This window comes from Dryas octopetala, chromosome 4 (assembly GCF_963921425.1).
Source record: "Dryas octopetala chromosome 4, drDryOcto1.1, whole genome shotgun sequence".
Lineage (NCBI taxonomy): Eukaryota > Viridiplantae > Streptophyta > Magnoliopsida > Rosales > Rosaceae > Dryas > Dryas octopetala.
This window is the reverse complement of record NC_141369.1, coordinates 25113323-25121966: the sequence shown is the minus strand read 5'-3', so window position 1 is coordinate 25121966 and position 8644 is coordinate 25113323. Positions and strand designations below refer to the sequence as shown.

Below are 8644 nucleotides of genomic sequence, written 5' to 3'. Positions count from 1 at the left end.
TGAGAGTCCTAGGCAGCAAGTTTTTTGTTTGCTTCTTCCAAAAGAACAGTAATCCATTTGCATGGGTTCTATATTGTGACTAGGGGTGGACACGGGTCGGTTTGGTTCGGTTTAGCCCCCAAACCAAAGACCAAACCAATGCCTTCGGGTTGGTGATTTTTCAAACCAAACCAACCTAATAATGGTGAAACAACCGAACCAAACCAAACCAAACCAATTAAAGTCGGGCTGGGTTGGTCGGTTTGATCGGTTTGGGCATGACTCAAAATACAATTAAAATTTAGGCCCAAATTATAAATGAATAAAACTCCCTTTAAATTATAAAATTAATGTCTCTATTTTCTACACATAAATCCAATGCAGTGCATGCTTGCTTTTACAGTGGAACAATTACAATCACATGTAAAACAAGAAAGCCATATATGTGAAATATTAATATTAATATATTAAGGAATAAAGCCATGTGAAAGATTAATATTAACTTATTATAATATTAAAGAACATAGGCCATTAAACTAGGGAAGGTGAGATGAGTTATCATTGCTTCGAGCCTTTGACCATTCTAAATAAGGTGAGATGAGAAATTAGACATGCGAATATTTAATTTATTTTTTTTCAATTTTTAGGTCGGGTTGGGTCGGGTTTGATCGGTTATTTGGAACGTCAACCCACTAACCAACCCATTTGAGGTCGGGTTATGAACTGACCTCTCTAAATTAGGTGTTAGAAACTGAACCAACCCAACCCATTTTGGTTGGGTTGGTCTGGTTGGTCGGTTTGCATCGGGTTATGTCCACCCCTAATTGTGACTTTGAAACCATACTTTCTTCATCAAAGAGAACAAGTGGCTGATTTTCTTTCTCCACCCAAAGGTAACGAGCCTTCCTTGTATGATTGCCTTCTCTTATTGTTTAATTATGTTCAATGGCAACCCAATGGCTTTCCTCAATCTTCCCTTCCGTCTTTTTGTGGGCTGGCCTTTCAATTTTTTTTTTTGTTTGGTTGCGTGTAGAAGTGCAGCAAGGACTCAAAGAAAAGCCTATATCCTTTTTCTTGGTTTGCCATGATCCGAACAGTAGAGTCCAAGTAGGACTTGGGAGCTTTGCAACCTACTATTCTCTCCTTTTCACCATCTGTGCAGCAACCTTTTCGTAATCCTCTACGTGGCTGAATAGCAAAGATGGCTTATGACTTTGCTTTTGTGGGCTAATTAAAATAACCCCTTTTGGTTTGCAGGTGCATACCCACAGAGAGCAAGAATGCAACCCCTAGCCTCTTGTTTATTTTATTTTCTTGACTTTTTGCCACTTATTTTCCTTTTTTGATTCTCCTTGCTTGATTGTACAGAAATTAGACTTTGTGCCTACTTATGTTCTGACTTGTAAGTGTGGGTTTTTAAAACAACCCTCCTGGTTTGCAGATACATACCCGCAGGGAGCAAGAAGGCAACCCCTTTTGTTTACCTTGTTTTCTTGGCTTTTTGCCACTTATTTTCCTTTTTTGATTGATGCCCGAGAACAACAAATTTGAATGGACTTATAATGAATCCAGGTTGATGCCCGTAAGCATCAACTTGAGAGGATTCATATAAAATCCAAATTAATGTTGTTCACGAATAACCAATTTAGGAAATGCAGTGCTCATGAGCATTGCCTTAGAACATTTCTTTTGGATGCTCATGAGCATCGCTTTAGATCATTTCTTTTGGGTGACTCCATTCAGAGCTTGTGGCTGAATGATAGGGGAGAAGCATATGAAAGATCCATCTTGAGAGGATTCTAAACGAATCCGAAAGCTGTCTTGAGGGGATTCTAAACGAATCCGAAAGCTGTCTTGAGGGGATTCTAAACGAATCCAAAGGCCGTCTTGATTCAACACATTATTGGAGGAGAATTTTGGTTGAATCCCAAAACAGAGATGAAATGAATGGCATAGAATGACAGCTACTTGTAATGTTTGTTCTGGCAACTGCACTTTTGCTTTCTACACCTTCCTTTCCTCAGCCTTTTAGCGTCCTTTTTTTTTTTTTTTTTTTTTTTTTTTTTTTCTGGATCCTCTTTTTTGAAGTTGCTCACCTCATTATAGGCATTATGAGATGCTAAGAGATGAGGATGTGATGAGATAACTCATTTGAAATCAAACTGATCTTATCAGGGATTGATAATCTTCAGTTCAAAGTTGATAATTATCTCCCAATTATCCTTTATCATAGAAGTCCCATATTTATCAACTTCATGCATTTCAAAATGTGAAGCTGATGTACAATTTTTCTTTTATCCAACTTGGCACCAGCCACCTATTTGACGTGGGGCTCTATCCTTATTTTTTTTGAATTTTTATGGTTCAACAATGGTATTAAGAACTAATATCTTATATATGAAGTATATGAGTTTGAATTGTAGAACTGATATCAATATTTCCATAGACATCAGTATTGATGCTAATAACTGTTATATGATTGATGCATTATATGGGTTTGAATTGTGAAACTGGTATAAATATTTTCATAGATATCGTCATTGACCCTAAGAACTAATATCTTATAAATGCATTATATGTGTTTTAATTGTGAAACTGATTTTGAAGCCATTATAGGTATCAGTTTAGTTTCACAAAACCGATATCAAAACTCTTTACTATTTCAGTTTTTATATAAGAACTTATCTTATAAATATCGATATTAGTGTTATGTAACACTCGTTTTAATATCAGATTTATTTTCTGAAAACTGATATAATTATTTAAGACCATTGAACCATCTACTGCATATTTATTTAGTGGCCAATTAACCTGCACAGCTAAACAAACAATCCATTTCATGTATTTCAACAATCCAGTCCATTTCATCAATTGTCATATATTTCAAAAGGTCCAAAAATTGTCTACATATCACAAAAATTAGGGGGAGACCTCATCATCTTTGACCCCTTCCTTCAAGTATATCTAAGCTATGCTAGGCATCACTTAAAACTACCCTTTACAAAAACTGTTAGGCACTTAGGCATATATGCATTTTCTAAATTCCCCATTCCCTTTACAAAATATGGGCATGACATTAATTAATTGAATTAGCTAAGTTGTAGAATATCCACAAAATGGCATACCCAATAGCCATCACCACATTATACCAAAGGCTACAGATAAGTCGAGTTAACAAAGTCAACCCATTCAACTCGAACATCATCAATTTGGTCTTGGGTGTAACTACATCACTTGATCCTCGATTTGCTCCACTGAAAACACAAAGGAAAATTGCATTTTTTTGGTATATATGCATTATGGTATAAATTGCTAGGCAATTTTTCAAAGGTTAGAGGAATTAATTAGACAGTAGAATGGTTTAAGTTTGATTAGTAGCAAACAAAAGAGAACTTAGTACAAGTTGAATGCATACATTAAGCAAATTCTACAGTCATGACAAATTTAAGAACAAACATAAGACTATGTTCAACCAAATATGAGTAGGTTGGACTCCCTAATTTTTAAGAAAACCCACACACCTTTAAATGCGCAAAGAAAACTCGACATGGATCTAGACTTATTGACCTTCTAAGTTCTGCCAGAACATTTCCAGCAACCTAACAATTTTAACTCAATAGCCCCATACCCATCAAAATCCAAAATTTTCTCATACAACTTACTGCGTCAAATTGTCAAAAAAAATAAAAAATAAAAGCACAAGTACAATTAATTATGGATGTCAAAATAGGCAATAAAAAATTATCTTGCCGTTGGCAGTCACACGATCTCCATTATTCAACTGTATGTACTTTTTCCTCCTCTGCCATCCATCAGTTTAGTGAGGTTAAGAGAAAAATAGTTTAAACATAATAACAAGAAAATAATAATACAGTTAAAAGTACCTTATCCCAATGATAAACAGATTTTTGTCTCTTCATGCCCACATTATCATCTGCAACTAGATCTAAAACAGCACCATCCAACCTATAAAGAAAAATAAAAAGAAAATAATAATATGTAATACAGAGAGAGAGAGAGAGAGAGAGAGAGAGAGAGAGAGATCTAATTCAATGGTAAAACTGGACTAATTAAGGAATACCTTTTTTCTCCTTTCCCTTTAAAGGAATAATCTCATCTTCAACTTCCTGTGAGTACCCAAAATTCAATTTAGCCAATGGGCAATACAAACAATTCAAAATAAAATACTCCTGGAAAACATCATATTTAATTGATTATTGAGAGCAAACCTTGAATTACACTATTCAGCCATCTCAATTATCACCCCAATTTCCTGGCAATTTTCATCCCAATAAAAATCAAACAGCAGCAATCTCAATTATCAATGACAATTTCATCCCAATTATCAGCCCAACAATAAATCAAACAACTAGCAGCCATCTCAATTATCAACTTCCAAATTATCATCCCAATAAAAATGAAACAGTAGCCATGCATATCAATTTTCATCCCAATTTCCTGCCAATTATCATCCAATTAAAAATCAACTAAAGTACAGGTCTCAAGCTCTGTATGCATATTTTGCAGAGTCCTTCAGTGTATCCTTCAATTCGATGCTTGACTGCTTTATTGGTAACATTTTCCAATGAATAAGACTTTTTTTTCAGCCAAAACACTGTAAGACTACAACTCAATTTTTTTTTTGAAGACAAAAAAGGCACACAGTAGAACTTACACATAGCATTCTAGAGACAACGATACAAACTAGCAATTCATGTTAAAAGAGTAAACTCAAATAGACCATTGAAAACAAATGCTCCTGATAGCAGCAAGTATAAACCCCTTAGTTTCAGGCTTACTATAAAGGTAAGTTATACCCCAAAAAATTATTCATAGTGCATAAACCAAAAAATTACTCTCTCCATCCTATCCATTTGTCTCAATGTTCCAGCTAAACAAATTTATAAACAGTACTGACAGCTTCATCAAGTTTTTAAACTAAATTGGAATGAGTTCAAAAGTAATTAAAAAAGCTAGGATCTACTTCGGTTCAAGAACAATGAAAATTGGATTCATTTTATTATACATGATTTTAATGAACATGCTGCATTAGGTACCAAAAAGAGAGTACGCAAGATGCTTAAGTGCATTAAGAGCATCAAGTAAAAGTACCTCCCAGGGCTTGTCAAACTCAATTAATGCTTCTTTAAGAGCAGCCCCAGCTTTCTCCCATGTTGCCAAGTCTCCTACTACAACATAAATACCAATACAAATATTGTACAATGCAATAAGTATAAAAACCCCATCCTTCCTAGACGTAAACAGTTACTCAGAAACATAACTCATAGCATTATGTAGTACCAAAACAAATATATGTATGCCACACCCAATGAGTTGAAACGGAAAATCAGCGACTATCAATACCATGTGATGATCAACTAAAATTAAAATCCAAATAGAGACAACATGGTTGCTAGTTGTGAGGAAGAACATCTACACTTTTTTACAAAAAATAATATGGACGTATTATGTCATCCTCCCGTCTAGAGGTTGCCTATGTAAAACTGCATTCCCCTTTATATTACTGGGTTTGAAAGAGAGAGAATCTCCTATTTGCCAAAAGAAGGGGCATATTCTAAGACCTGCATTAATATAGTTGTGAAATTCGAAAAAATTGGTTAATTAATTTTGATTTAACTATAGCAGGTATGTCAGTGTTTTGAAAGATGGTTAACATTGTAACCAAAAAAGATGGTTAACATTTATAAGATATATTTTTATGGTTATACTTGTTAAACATCTCAGCAATAAAACCAACTCTCCACTTCTATTCTCATGTTTAGTAAACATGGGAAAGACTCAAGATTGTTATTGGAACTAGTAAAGACTTGAGATTGTTAACTGCCAAATGCCCTTACCTTTATTTAATTAGTGGAAAGAAAATAGTTTACAATTTGACAAATGTGTCATGAATACAATTTCCTGCCCATTAACAGTGTGTTACAATGCTACTTGTCCAAAGTATTTTACTATTCCAAGGAATAATAAATAAAGTCAGATAGCTAATGCACATTATGACATCCAAAGTATTATGTATGTTGCTTTTGTTTGTGCTCGTCTTTTGCTTTAATCTCAGAGCAGTTGCAATATCAATTGGTGTAGTTTGGTGTAGCTGTTAGTTTAGTGGTATTTCCCTCTCTACTATTGGGAGAGTTCCTAAAGTTCAAATCCTCCTTAATTTCACTGGATTAAAGAAAAAAAAAAATGACCGTCCATTAACTTGTAAATTTGCAACTTCTTGCAACATTTTTGTAACTTGTTTCGCCTTTGTTAGTGCCCTATATTAGTTGTTTCTAGCTTTGCTGCTGGGTTGTTTTGATAACTAGTTGTTCTGTTTAGAGGAGTCTACATTCCTTTATTATTCACTATTTTCTTTTAATGAAGAGGAGCCTCCAAAATAATTCAACTGATTGTATAACCTTTTTCTTACCCAAATTTTATATTGAACCTTTGGCTTTTGTTTTTGTTTTTTACATCTTAAGCATATCATGAGTGTCTTGATGTAAATGATATACCAGTATTAACAACTTGAATTTCTTTGCTAACGATTAAAGACTTGGATTTGGATGATTTCTATTAAGGTTGATGCTAATGGGAGTGATTACTTTACAATGTTCTTATCCTTATTTCATTCTAGTCCACTGTTCATTTATAAACAACCAAACAAGAAATTTGAATGTTGAAGCACAAGCCAAAGGCACAAGCCTTTATCTATGAAATTTCGAAAAGTTTCCAATAACCCAGAAAAGGATTCCATCTTAAATCAATAGTACCAGACTATGATTATCATATGGTCAAAACCCACAGGTAGTTGAAAGTAATTTTTTCTGTTTCTTTGAGAGCCTAAAGTTTGGCACATATAAAGCATATATCATAATATCTATATCTGATAATACGTGCATTTTACTGCATCATTGGCAAATTCAATAATTTTAAAACCATTCATAGAATTCAATTCAAATAATGTTGTGCGTCAGAGAGATTCCCATTTAGATTAATCATCATATCCCCAATTAATGGAGTGCTGATGTCCCTGTCTATTTTATCATCACTTGCACATTTTCATTCATGTTTTCATGGTTTTTGAGTATCAAAAATAAGGCAAAAATCATATCAATGAAGCATGTAAAGAAGCAAATTACCAAAAACAATTCTATCGGTTCAACTCAAACAGAGACTGAAAACTATGAGAAAATATATTTCAATGCATTCCCATTAGACTAAGTCATCAATCTCCAATGGAGTGCAGATATCCCTGTCTATTTTATTATCACTTGCAATCCCAAAAAGCCACAATCCAAATTCTAATTATCAATACAAAGCTCATCTGGGATTAATGAAGGCCCCAGTGCCAAAGATACATGAGCTACTACCAAAGATGCAAGGATACAATACCAAGTAAGGATATATGGAACTTGTTCAATTATAGGTTAGCACAAATACTGTACCTGTTACATGTACTCACAGTTATCAAGTAGAAAGATGTGGAGGCATATATGCAATATTTGGAGCTTTTACATGTACCATTTCAGTGGTTAATAAAGTAACTGAGTTGGCTACTGATTTACACCAAGGAGAGCTTGATGCGGTTTATAAGATTCTTAATAATAATTGTTTATTTACTTGTATGAATAAACTATCCTTGACCAAAATATGAAGACAGAAAACCACAGGACAAAGAAGAGGAAAAAGAGGATGATGAAGAAGAAGAAAAGGTGGTGGAAGTAGAAGTTGAACTGTTGAAGTGAGAGAAGGAAAGCACAGCGTCTCAGAACCGCCACCACCCATAAAGTCTTGTTATTCACCTCCTCTATTATTCAACCAGGACCCCAAATCCCCATCTCCACCGCCCTATTCTACAACAGACCCGACCCATGAAACGTATCACACTCCAGATACCAACCAGTCAACCACTACCAGGCAAAGCCTCCATCGCCACCGGTTTTGAAAGCCCAAGATGGGTCTGTTGCTGGGCTTAGAGAGTTTCAAGAAGAAAGTGGTGGCCCTGGTGGTGGTGGTGTTAATAGGCGAACATTGAGACCCAACTTATCGATATCGAAGAGGTCGAGGAAGGAGAGCATGGTGAGGAGGGCTTTGTTTGGGTTTAGGATTTGTGCGTTTGTGCGTTTGTGTATTGCTTGATCTCTTTCTCGGTTATGGCTGCTGACAAGAACCAGGGTTGGGCTTTAGATTCCTTTTATCGGTCCAAGGAGTTCAGGTTTGTCATTTTCTCAGTCACTCACTCACTCACACTCTGTTTCTCCAGAAAATATTTATTCGGTTACTATTATCTTGTACTGTACCATATCTTAAGCAACATAAACAGGCTTTTGCAATACAAATTCCCAGATTCAGAGCAATTTTGTTGAATTATTATTTATTAGGTGTTTATCTTTGTTTTTGGGCAAAATTGGCATGTGGGTATTGGGAGTATAGTGAATGCGAACAGGATTATTAATTCAATTTGCATTTATTGTAGGTACTGCTTGGCAGTGAATGTGATAGGATTTGTGTATTCAGGGCTGCAAACCTACGATTTAGCCTATTACTTTAGCAGTTGAAAACATTTAATACAGCACCATCTGCGCCATTACTTTGATTTCTTGATGGATCAGGCAAGTTACAAGTTTTTAATTTTGTGTAAACAAGAGGCTCTCTTATAATA

General features: G+C 34.9%; 2 non-coding genes across 2 annotated transcripts; both read right to left on the bottom strand.

Moving 5' to 3' along the window:
• Positions 1 to 6946: 6946 nt before the first annotated feature.
• LOC147288769 (small nucleolar RNA R44/J54/Z268 family) lies at positions 6947 to 7038 on the bottom strand. Its single transcript, XR_015122192.1, has one exon. It is a non-coding gene; the product is annotated as a small nucleolar RNA R44/J54/Z268 family (small nucleolar RNA).
• A 144-nt stretch (positions 7039 to 7182) lies between these two features.
• Positions 7183 to 7260, bottom strand: LOC147288768 (small nucleolar RNA R44/J54/Z268 family). The gene has a single exon (XR_015122196.1). It is a non-coding gene; the product is annotated as a small nucleolar RNA R44/J54/Z268 family (small nucleolar RNA).
• Positions 7261 to 8644: the final 1384 nt, after the last annotated feature.